This window comes from Convolutriloba macropyga, chromosome 3 (assembly GCF_964194025.1).
Source record: "Convolutriloba macropyga chromosome 3, txConMacr16.3, whole genome shotgun sequence".
Classification (NCBI taxonomy): Eukaryota; Metazoa; Xenacoelomorpha; order Acoela; family Convolutidae; genus Convolutriloba; species Convolutriloba macropyga.
The window spans coordinates 29,718,647-29,731,403 of NC_134470.1; the positions used below are offsets into that span (position 1 = coordinate 29,718,647).

Below are 12,757 nucleotides of genomic sequence, written 5' to 3' on the forward strand. Positions count from 1 at the left end.
CCATCAGATTTTCGATTAAATGAGCCTCTAACAGATCATTTTAGACATCTGGAAACCGGTTTTCAATTGATTAGCCACTCAGTCTTGCGTGGTTTCTAAGAAGATTTTCTTGGACGAAATAACAAAAGCGACGTTGTTTTTCAGAAATTGTGCAATTTCTGCATGAGTATTGCTGTAATTTCTGTGATTAAACACGCATTTCATTGAAGTCAGTAATGGCCGAGCTCTCTTTTATCATTGGTTAATCGGCAATTGCTTTTTAGTATGTTATTTTGTTGCAAGTCATCGAAAACTTGCCTTTTTTTTCTGTCTTTGTAGATGGAATGTTAAAATTTCAATGATGCGTCCTTTCCCTGATTAAATTGCGTTTTCTACACCACATTCTTGTCCTTGAAGCCAATGTTGGCGGTGGTAATAGTTAATTCAACAAGTTTTCTTTTTTGAAAATTTCAACAGTTTTCTGTGTGTGTGTTGCATTTTGTCAAACCACTCAAAACATCATAGCCTTCATGGATAGGTGGAATTTTTTCCCACCTCCCCATGAAGGCTTGCCGTGACAAAAAACTACTATGTGGACCTAAGTTTTTACCACAAACACGTTAGCTTGGCTGTTCTGCTCAATTATGCTTGATTTCTGCGGAACTCGGGCTCTGCTTCTAGCTCAAAAAAAGGGGTCCAATTCAGTAATATGCTCATATCTTCTAAATTACTGTATCAATTTTTTCGGGCGTAGGCTTATTTTTCCTACGCTGTAACCCCCTTGCATTTGCTGTCAAAGTGCTGTCCTAAATCGGCGTGCTGAAAAAGTAATTGATTGGTAAATTTGAAAAAAAGTCACCAATTTTTTAGTGATATTGGTGTTCCCCAAAACTGGGTGCCACAAAAAACCATAGAATCCCTACATATATCGGTTCGTTGAATTTGTAGGTTAGTGGGGAGTATCCCTATGTTTATTCTTCATATGGTATTATGGAGTTGAAGGGGTCAATTTTGGCTCTGTATGCGCCAAACCTCGATTTTCGGCCAGTTTCCGCTATTTCGGTGGTGAAATAATGTTGAAATTTTTGGTGCCAAGATTAAAAATTATAGTGTTTTAGATTTCTCAGTTGATGGGAAGTATCACTATATACATATTTTACCATTTTTGCACAAGTTTTGATGGTTTATTTTAGCGAAACGTTAAACTTGGTAGTCAAAACAGATAATTTGACCAAATGAATGAGTGAAGTGGTGTTTTTTTGCATTTGAAAAAGTTTTTAGGCGTGCTTTTTGTGTTTTCTGGACAGTATTTAAGTTCTTGAAGCTAATTGTACCAATAAATGGGGTTAACTCATTTATGGGGTTAACGATTTCGTCAAATTTCTTTGGATGTTGTTTTATGTCAAAACACACAAAACATCATATCCTTCATGGTGAGGTGGGAAATTTTTTCCCACCTCACCCTGAAGGTTTGCCGTGACCTAGAACGTTGAAGTGGACCAAAATTACACCCACAAGTACGCCGAGAACGCTGTTTCACGTTGTTTTACGTCGGTTCCGGAGATCTTGGGCTTCGATTTTAGCCCAAAAAATTGGGTACAGAACAGTAATTCGTGAATATCTGCTAAAGTACTGGACCATATTAAACGGGAGTGGTCGCATTTTGTTAGCACTGAACCTTTCTTGCTTGCAGTGTCTGGTTGGTTTCTCAAATCGTCCTAATCAAAAAGTTATTAATGATTAAATTTGAAAAAAATCGGATTTTCGGGCTATTCTGGGTGACCCAAATTTCGGTACAACAAAACGCCCGATTTACCCAATAAATGTTAGTGTTTTAGAATCCTCAGTTAGTGGGGAGTCTTCCCATATATATTTTATATGGTGTTTTATGTACTTCAGACGTTGAACTTTGGCTCCGAACATCGGTCACCTCGCTTTTTTGGGCATTTGGTACGGTACCTTATAATTGCTATAACTCCTTGAAGAATGTACCGATTGGGCTCATTTTTTGATATGATGCGTATCTCAAGCAGTGCTACAATTGGCACTAAGGGCGTTTGTTTTTGTTCAGCCATTTTTGAGAAATTGGCCAGGAAATTTGCCCTCGGTTTTAGCACCAGAAGCGGTTGACACCAGCGGTTGACCGGTTGACCAGCAGTTGACACTTTGAACTGTGTTACAAAAATTAGTGTTTTGAACAGCCCGTGTAACACAGATTCCGAATATGTATACTTTGTATAGCGTTTTCAGAGGTTTAGGTGTTCAATTTTAGCTCTGTAGGTGGTGTACCTCTATTACAGGGTCATTTGGTACGGTACCTTATTTTTGCTATAACTTCTTGAAAAATGCACCGATTGGGCTCATTTTTTGATATGATGCGTGTCTCAAGCAGTGCTACAATTGGCACTAAAGGCGTTTGTTTTTGTTCAGCCATTTTTGAGAAATTGGCCAGGAAAGTTGACCCCAGTTTAACCTCCTGTGTAGAGAAACACCACCTTGAGTACGATATTAATCCTTGTTGTGGGTTCAATCCACGGTGAAATTTAGTGCGTTAGAGTCCCCCGTTAGTGGGGAGTCTTTCCATGTATATTTTACAGTTGGTTATAATGAGGCTGTTTGTTATAGTACAGAAACAGGACCCCAAATGGGTCATTTTGGCCATTTGGTACGGTACCTTTATGTTGGAATATCTCCTCGTTAAGTGAACCGATTTTTGATCTGTTTTTTGATTTGAACTCAGCTTGAGCAGTACTTGAATCCCTGTAAATGGCGTTTTGTTTCTTTCAGCCGTTTTTGAGAAATTGGCCTCGACACATACGGTCATTTTGTCCTTTTAGTGACTGGTACGTTTCACGTTTCTACATGTGAAATGGTGAAAATAATGACTTTGACTGCACGAATAGGCTTGTTCAACTCCATTTGTAATGGGGATTCTCCCCATATATATTTTGTATAGGGTTTTCTGAGATCTAGGGGGTCAATTTTCACTCTGCAAGTGACCCCCCCCCCCCCAACCCCCGTGAATATATTCCCAAAATCATGTAATTTCCTTGGGAAAAAGGGAAAATGTTGTTTTGGGGTACCAGTATAAGCACTGTAGTCCCCACATAATGTGGGAAAACTCTACTCCAATTTTCAGCCATATTGGTCGAGGGGTTGATCTTCTCTCCCCTTATTACTTATGTATAATATTATTCTAAGGTGAGGGCGTTTCGCCCCATGGGGTGCACCTCCCCCCCCCCTGTCCCGTTGAGACGCCGGTTAGTCGGCTCCCCCCCCCTCTGGGCTTTGGTGCACCTCATGATGGGGACGTACGCGCGGTGCGGGCGAGTTTTGCGGGCGTCTTTCGTTGCGTTTCGGTGCGTTTCGTTGTGTTTCTCTGTGTTTATGTTTCTTTTCATGTTAAACTTGCCCTCGGTTTTAGCACCAGAAGCGGTTGACACCAGCGGTTGACCGGTTGACCAGCAGTTGACACTTTGAACTGTGTTACAAAAATTAGTGTTTTGAACAGCCCGTGTAACATAGATTCCGAATATGTATACTTTGTATAGCGTTTTCAGAGGTTTAGGTGTTCAATTTTAGCTCTGTAGGTGGTGTACCTCTATTACAGGGTCATTTGGTACGGTACCTTATTTTTGCTATAACTTCTTGAAAAATGCACCGATTGGGCTCATTTTTTGATATGATGCGTGTCTCAAGCAGTGCTACAATTGGCACTAAGGGCGTTTGTTTTTGTTCAGCCATTTTTGAGAAATTGGCCAGGAAATTTGACCCCAGTTTAACCTCCTGTGTAGAGAAACACCACCTTGAGTACGATATTAATCCTTGTTGTGGGTTCAATCCACGGTGAAATTTAGTGCGTTAGAGTCCCCCGTTAGTGGGGAGTCTCTCCATGTATATTTTACAGTTGGTTATAATGAGGCTGTTGGTTATAGTACAGAAACAGGACCCCAAATGGGTCATTTTGGCCATTTGGTACGGTACCTTTATGTTGGAATATCTCCTCGTTAAGTGAACCGATTTTTGATCTGTTTTTTGATTTGAACTCAGCTTGAGCAGTACTTGAATCCCTGTAAATGGCGTTTTGTTTCTTTCAGCCGTTTTTGAGAAATTGGCCTCGACACATACGGTCATTTTGTCCTTTTAGTGACTGGTACGTTTCACGTTTCTACATGTGAAATGGTGAAAATAATGACTTTGACTGCACGAATAGGCTTGTTCAACTCCATTTGTAATGGGGATTCTCCCCATATATATTTTGTATAGGGTTTTCTGAGATCTAGGGGGTCAATTTTCACTCTGCAAGTGACCCCCCCCCCCCCCCCAACCCCCGTGAATATATACCCAAAATCATGTAATTTCCTTGGGAAAAAGGGAAAATTTTGTTTTGGGGTACCAGTATAAGCACTGTAGTCCCCACATAATGTGGGAAAACTCTACTCCAATTTTCAGCCATATTGGTCGAGGGGTTGATCTTCTCTCCCCTTATTACTTATGTATACTATTATTCTAAGGTGAGGGCGTTTCGCCCCATGGGGTGCACCTCCCCCCCCCCTGTCCCGTTGAGACACCGGTTAGTCGGCTCCCCCCCCCCACTCTGGGCTTTGGTGCACCTCATGATGGGGACGTACGCGCGGTGCGGGCGAGTTTTGCGGGCGTCTTTCGTTGCGTTTCGGTGCGTTTCGTTGTGTTTCTCTGTGTTTATGTTTCTTTTCATGTTAAACTAAATGCTCTCTTTCAGAGCATTTGTTTGCTTGTTTGGCGCAACAACAGCTGTCTTCAGCCCTCAAACGGTGAGTTCGCACGTTGTGCTCTCTTTGCTTTTCAGCGCTCACAGTGATGGCCTGAGCTTTTTTTTGTGCTTGCTCTGAGCCTCCTGTGATGAAGCGCTGCAATTGTTTGAGTCCTGTGAGCACTCATCGAGTGCCTTGTTCTTTTTGTAGCAGTGCTGCGGTGCAGCGCTCTTTCTTGGGCAACATAGTGACGGCTTGAGCAGTGCGTGTCTTTGTTTTTTCTTTTGCTCAAGACCGCCTGTGACCAAGCAAGGCAATTATTTAGGTCGTGTGTCAGCACTCACCGAGTGCTCTTCAGCCTCCTGTGGTGAGGCTAAGCAATTATTTGAGTCTAGTGTGCACCCACTGAGTGGGTTTTTTCCTGCGTTGTACAGAGCTAATTTTCGATCTAGGTGGTCTGAGATAGAAGTACCAAACACGTTGTCAGATTTCGCACTCTTAATACTATCTTTATATAGTTTAACAAAAAGTGTTATTCAATATAACGAAGGACTTATTCAAATCGATTGAGGGCCTAAGTAGGAGTGGGAAAATCCAAATAGGTTCTAATGCAGAAAGAATTATCGTTCTAGGTGGTCTGAGATAGAAGTACTTAACACGTTGTCAGATTTCGAGCTCAAAATACGATCTTTATACAGTTTAATAAAAAGTCCTTTTCAATATAGTGAAGGACTCGTTCAAATCAATTGAGCGCCTAAGGAGGAGTGGGAAAGTTCAAATGGGTTCTAAAGCAGAAAGAATTATTGTTCTAGGTGGTCTGAGATAGAAGAACTTAACACGTTGTCAGATTTCGCTCTCAAAATACTATCTTTATACAGTTTAACAAAAAGTCCTTTTCAATAGAGTGAAGGACTTGTTCAAATCATTTGAGCGCCAAAGTAGGAGTGGGAAAGTCCAAATAGGTTCTAAAGCAGAAAAAATTATTGTTCTAGGTGGTCTGAGATAGAAGTACTTAACACGTTGTCAGATTTCGCTCTCAAAATACTATTTTTAAACAGTTTAACAAAAAGTGTTTTTCAATATAGGGAAGGACTTATTCAAATCAATTGAGGGCCTAAGTAGGAGTGGGAAAGTTCAAATGGGTTCTAAAGCAGAAGGAAATATCGTTCTAGGTGGCCTGCGATAGAAGTACTTAACACGTTGTCAGATTTCGCGCTCAAAATAAGATCTTTATACAGTTTAATAAAAAGTCCTTTTCAATATAGTGAAGGACTTGTTGAAATCAATTGGGCGCCTAAGGAGGAGTGGGAAAGTCCAAATGGGTTCTAAAGCAGACGGAATTATCGTTCTAGGTGGCCTGAGATAGAAGTACTTAACACGTTGTCAGATTTCGCGCTCAAAATACGATCTTTATACAGTTTAACAAAATGTCCTTTTCAATATAGTTAAGGACTTGTTGAAATCAATTGGGCGCCTAATGAGGAGTGGAAAAGTCCAAATGGGTTCTAGAGCAGAAAGAATTATCGTTCTAGGTGGTCTGAGATAGAAGAACTTAACACGTTGTCAGATTTCGCTCTCAAAATACTATCTTTATACAGTTTAACAAAAAGTCCTTTTCAATAGAGTGAAGGACTTGTTCAAATCATTTGAGCGCCAAAGTAGGAGTGGGAAAGTCCAAATAGGTTCTAAAGCAGAAAAAATTATTGTTCTAGGTGGTCTGAGATAGAAGTACTTAACACGTTGTCAGATTTCGCTCTCAAAATACTATTTTTAAACAGTTTAACAAAAAGTGTTTTTCAATATAGGGAAGGACTTATTCAAATCAATTGAGGGCCTAAGTAGGAGTGGGAAAGTTCAAATGGGTTCTAAAGCAGAAGGAAATATCGTTCTAGGTGGCCTGCGATAGAAGTACTTAACACGTTGTCAGATTTCGCGCTCAAAATAAGATCTTTATACAGTTTAATAAAAAGTCCTTTTCAATATAGTGAAGGACTTGTTGAAATCAATTGGGCGCCTAAGGAGGAGTGGGAAAGTCCAAATGGGTTCTAAAGCAGACGGAATTATCGTTCTAGGTGGCCTGAGATAGAAGTACTTAACACGTTGTCAGATTTCGCGCTCAAAATACGATCTTTATACAGTTTAACAAAATGTCCTTTTCAATATAGTGAAGGACTTGTTGAAATCAATTGGGCGCCTAATGAGGAGCGGAAAAGTCCAAATGGGTTCCAGAGCAGAAAGAATTATCGTTCTAGGTGGCCTGAGATAGAAGTACTTAACACGTTGTCAGATTTCGCGCTCAAAATACGATCTTTATACAGTTTAACAAAAAGTGTTTTTCAATAAAGTGAAGGACTTGTTCAAATCAATTGGGCGCCTAAGGAGGAGTGGGAAAGTCCAAATGGGTTCTAAAGCAGAAGGATTTATCGTTCTAGGTGACCTGAGATAGAAGTACTTAACACGTTGTCAGATTTCGCTCTCAAAATACTATCTTTATACAGTTTAATAAAAAGTCCTTTTCAATATAGCGAAGGACTTGTTGAAATCAATTGGGCGCCTAAGGAGGAGTGGGAAAGTCCAAATGGGTTCTAAAGCAGAAGAAGATATCGTTCTAGGTGGCCTGAGATAGAAGTACTTATCACAATGTCAGTTTTCGCGCTCAAAATACCATCTTTTTACAGTTTAACAAAAAGTGTTTTTCAATATAGTGGAGGACTTGTTCAAATCAATTGGGCGCCTAAGGAGGAGTGGGAAAGTCCAAATGGGTTCTAAAGCAGAAGGAATTATTGTTCTAGGTGGTCTGAGATAGAAGTACTTAACACGTTGTCAGATTTCGCGATCAAAATACGATCTTTATACAGTTTAAAAAAAGTGTTTTTCAACATAGTGAAGGACTTGTTCAAATCAATTGAGCGCCTAAGGAAGAGTGGGAAAATCCAAATGGGTTCTAAAGCAGAAGGAATTATCGTTGTAGGTTGTCTGTGATAGAAGTACTTAACACGTTGTCAGATTTCGCGCTCAAAATACGATCTTTATACAGTTTAAAAAAAAGTCCTTTTCAATATAGTGAAGGACTTGTTGAAATCAATTGGGCGCCTAAGGAGGAGTGGGAAAGTCCAAATGGGTTCTAAAGCAGAAGGAGATATCGTTCTAGGTGGCCTGAGATAGAAGTACTTAACACGTTGTCAGATTTCGCGCTCAAAATACGATCTTTATACAGTTTAACAAAAGTGTTTTTCAACATAGTGAAGGACTTGTTCAAATCAATTGAGCGCCTAAGGAGGAGTGGGAAAGTCCAAATGGGTTCTAAAGCAGAGGGAATTATCGTTCTAGGTGGCCTGAGATAGAAGTACTTAACAAGTTGTCAGATTTCGCTCTCAAAATACTATCTTTATACAGTTTAATAAAAAGTCCTTTTCAATATAGTGAAGGACTTGTTGAAATCAATTGGGCGCCTAAGGAGGAGTGGGAAAGTCCAAATGTGTTCTAAAGCAGAAGGAGATATCGTTCTAGGTGGCCTGAGATAGAAGTACTTAACACGTTGTCAGATTTCGCTCTCAAAATACTATCTTTATACAGTTTAATAAAAAGTCCTTTTCAATATAGTGAAGGACTTGTTGAAATCAATTGGGCGCCTAAGGAGGAGTGGGAAAATCCAAATGGGTTCTAAAGCAGAAAAAGATATCGTTCTAGGTGGCCTGAGATAGAAGTACTTAACACGTTGTCAGATTTCGCGCTCAAAATACGATCTTTATACAGTTTAACAAAAATGTTTTTCAACATAGTGAAGGACTTGTTCAAATCAACTGAGCGCCTAAGGAGGAGTGGGAAAATCCAAATGGGTTCTAAAGCAGAAAAAATTATCGTTCTAGGTGGCCTGAGATAGAAGTACTTGACACGTTGTCAGATTTCGCGCTCAAAATACGATCTTTATACAGTTTAACAAAAAAGTGTTTTTCAACATAGTGAAGGACTCGTTCAAATCAATTCAGCGCCTAAGGAGGAGTGGGAAAGTCCAAATGGGTTCTAAAGCAGAAGGAATTATTGTTCTAGGTGGCCTGAGATAGAAGTACTTAACACGTTGTCAGATTTCGCTCTCAAAATACTATCTTTATACAGTTTAATAAAAAGTCCTTTTCAATATAGTGAAGGACTTGTTGAAATCAATTGGGCGCCTAAGGAGGAGTGGGAAAATCCAAATGGGTTCTAAAGCAGAAAAAGATATCGTTCTAGGTGGCCTGAGATAGAAGTACTTAACACGTTGTCAGATTTCGCGCTCAAAATACGATCTTTATACAGTTTAATAAAATGTCCTTTTCAATATAGTGAAGGACTTGTTGAAATCAATTGGGCGCCTAATGAGGAGTGGGAAAGTCCAAATGGGTTCTAAAGCAGAAAGAATTATCGTTCTAGGTGGCCTGAGATAGAAGTACTTGACACGTTGTCAGATTTCGCGCTCAAAATACGATCTTTATACAGTTTAACAAAAAAGTGTTTTTCAACATAGTGAAGGACTCGTTCAAATCAATTCAGCGCCTAAGGAGGAGTGGGAAAGTCCAAATGGGTTCTAAAGCAGAAGGAATTATTGTTCTAGGTGGCCTGAGACAGAAGTACTTAACACGTTGTCAGATTTCGCTCTCAAAATACTATCTTTATACAGTTTAATAAAAAGTCCTTTTCAATATAGTGAAGGACTTGTTGAAATCAATTGGGCGCCTAAGGAGGAGTGGGAAAATCCAAATGGGTTCTAAAGCAGAAAAAGATATCGTTCTAGGTGGCCTGAGATAGAAGTACTTAACACGTTGTCAGATTTCGCGCTCAAAATACGATCTTTATACAGTTTAACAAAAATGTTTTTCAACATAGTGAAGGACTTGTTCAAATCAACTGAGCGCCTAAGGAGGAGTGGGAAAATCCAAATGGGTTCTAAAGCAGAAGGAATTATCGTTGTAGGTTGTCAGTGATAGAAGTACTTAACAAGTTGTCAGATTTCGCGCTCAAAATACGATCTTTATACAGTTTAAGTAAAAGTGTTTTTCAATATAGTGAAGGACTTGTTCAAATCAATTGGGCGTCTAAGGAGGAGTGGGAAAGTCCAAATGGGTTCTAAAGCAGAAGGAATTATCGTTCTAGGTGGCCTGAGATAGAAGTACTTAACACGTTGTCAGATTTCGCGCTCAAAATACGATCTTTATACAGTTTAACAAAAAGTGTTTTTCAAGGTAGTGAAGGACTTGTTCAAATCAATTGAGCGCCTAAGAAGGAGTGGGAAAGTCCAAATGGGTTCTAAAGCAAAACGAATTATCGTTGTAGGCGGTCTGTGATAGAAGTACTTAACACGTTGTCAGATTTCGCGCTCAAAATACGATCTTTATACAGTTTAACAAAAAAGTGTTCTTCAACATAGTGAAGGACTCATTCAAATCAATTCAGAGCCTAAGGAGGAGTGGGAAAGTCCAAATGGGTTCTAAAGCAGAAGGAATTATCGTTCTAGGTGGCCTGAGATAGAAGTACTTAACACGTTGTCAGATTTCGCGCTCAAAATACGATCTTTATACAGTTTAACAAAAAGTGTTTTTCAATATAGTGAAGGACTTGTTCAAATCAATTGGGCGCCTAAGGAGGAGTGGGAAAGTCCAAATGGGTTCTAAAGCAGAAGGAAATATCGTTCTAGGTGGCCTGCGATAGAAGTACTTAACACGTTGTCAGATTTCGCGCTCAAAAAACGATCTTTATACAGTTTAACAAAAAGTGTTTTTCAACATAGTGAAGGACTCGTTCAAATCAATTGAGCGCCTAAGGAGGAGTGGGAAAATCCAAATGGGTTCTAAAGCAGATGGAATTATCGTTCTAGGTGGTCTGAGATAGAAGTACTTAACAAGTTGTCAGATTTCGCGCTCAAAATACGATCTTTATACAGTTTAACAAAAAGTGTTTTTCAATATAGTGAAGGACTTGTTCAAATCAATTGAGCGCCTAAGGAGGAGTGGGAAAATCCAAATGGGTTCTAAAGCAGAAGGAATTATCGTTGTAGGTTGTCTGTGATAGAAGTACTTAACAAGTTGTCAGATTTCGCGCTCAAAATACGATCTTTATACAGTTTAAGTAAAAGTGTTTTTCAATATAGTGAAGGACTTGTTCAAATCAATTGGGCGCCTAAGGAGGAGTGGGAAAGTCCAAATGGGTTCTAAAGCAGAAGGAATTATCGTTCTAGGTGGCCTGAGATAGAAGTACTTAACACGTTGTCAGATTTCGCGCTCAAAATACGATCTTTATACAGTTTAACAAAAAGTGTTTTTCAAGGTAGTGAAGGACTTGTTCAAATCAATTGAGCGCCTAAGAAGGAGTGGGAAAGTCCAAATGGGTTCTAAAGCAAAACGAATTATCGTTGTAGGCGGTCTGTGATAGAAGTACTTAACACGTTGTCAGATTTCGCGCTCAAAATACGATCTTTATACAGTTTAACAAAAAAGTGTTCTTCAACATAGTGAAGGACTCATTCAAATCAATTCAGAGCCTAAGGAGGAGTGGGAAAGTCCAAATGGGTTCTAAAGCAGAAGGAATTATCGTTCTAGGTGGCCTGAGATAGAAGTACTTAACACGTTGTCAGATTTCGCGCTCAAAATACGATCTTTATACAGTTTAACAAAAAGTGTTTTTCAATATAGTGAAGGACTTGTTCAAATCAATTGGGCGCCTAAGGAGGAGTGGGAAAGTCCAAATGGGTTCTAAAGCAGAAGGAAATATCGTTCTAGGTGGCCTGCGATAGAAGTACTTAACACGTTGTCAGATTTCGCGCTCAAAAAACGATCTTTATACAGTTTAACAAATAGTGTTTTTCAACATAGTGAAGGACTCGTTCAAATCAATTGAGCGCCTAAGGAGGAGTGGGAAAATCCAAATGGGTTCTAAAGCAGATGGAATTATCGTTCTAGGTGGTCTGAGATAGAAGTACTTAACACGTTGTCAGATTTTGCGCTCAAAATACGATCTTAATACAGTTTAACAAAAAGTGTTTTTCAATATAGTGAAGGACTTGTTGAAATCAATTGGGCGCCTAAGGAGGAGTGGGAAAGTCCAAATGGGTTCTAAAGCAGAAGGAGATATCGTTCTAGGTGGCCTGAGATAGAAGTACTTAACACGTTGTCAGATTTCGCGCTCAAAATACGATCTTTATACAGTTTAATAAAAAGTCCTTTTCAATATAGTGAAGGACTTGTTGAAATCAATTGGGCGCCTAATGTGGAGTGGGAAAGTCCAAATGGGTTCTAAAGCAGAAAGAATTATCGTTCTAGGTGGCCTGAGATAGAAGTACTTAACACGTTGTCAGATTTCGCGCTCAAAGTACGATCTTTATACAGTTTAACAAAAAAGTGTTTTTCAACATAGTGAAGGACTCGTTCAAATCAATTGGGCGCCTAAGGAGGAGTGGGAAAGTCCAAATGGGTTCTAAAGCAGAAGGAATTATCGTTCTAGTTGGCCTGAGATAGAAGTACTTAACACGTTGTCAGATTTCGCGCTCAAAATACGATCTTTATACAGTTTAACAAAAAGTGTTTTTCAAGGTAGTGAAGGACTTGTTCAAATCAATTGAGCGCCTAAGAAGGAGTGGGAAAGTCCATATGGGTTCTAAAGCAGAAGGAATTATCGTTCTAGGTGGCCTGAGATAGAAGTACTTAACACGTTGTCAGATTTCGCGCTCAAAATACGATCTTTATACAGTTTAATAAAATGTCCTTTTCAATATAGTGAAGGACTTGTTGAAATCAATTGGGCGCCTAATGAGGAGTGGGAAAGTCCAAATGGGTTCTAAAGCAGAAAGAATTATCGTTCTAGGTGGCCTGAGATAGAAGTACTTGACACGTTGTCAGATTTCGCGCTCAAAATACGATCTTTATACAGTTTAACAAAAAAGTGTTTTTCAACATAGTGAAGGACTTGTTCAAATCAATTGGGCGCCTAATGAGGAGTGGGAAAGTCCAAATGGGTTCTAAAGCAGAAAGAATTATCGTTCTAGGTGGCCTGAGATAGAAGTACTTAACACGTTG

At 39.5% G+C, this 12,757-nt stretch overlaps 1 protein-coding gene across 1 annotated transcript in view; it reads right to left on the bottom strand.

Annotated features, from left to right (window-relative positions):
* LOC142336985 (meso-2,3-butanediol dehydrogenase-like) overlaps nucleotides 1–12,757 on the bottom strand; it is a 58,239-nt gene that overhangs the window by 10,693 nt on the left and 34,789 nt on the right. The gene's annotated exons all lie outside the window — the stretch shown is intronic.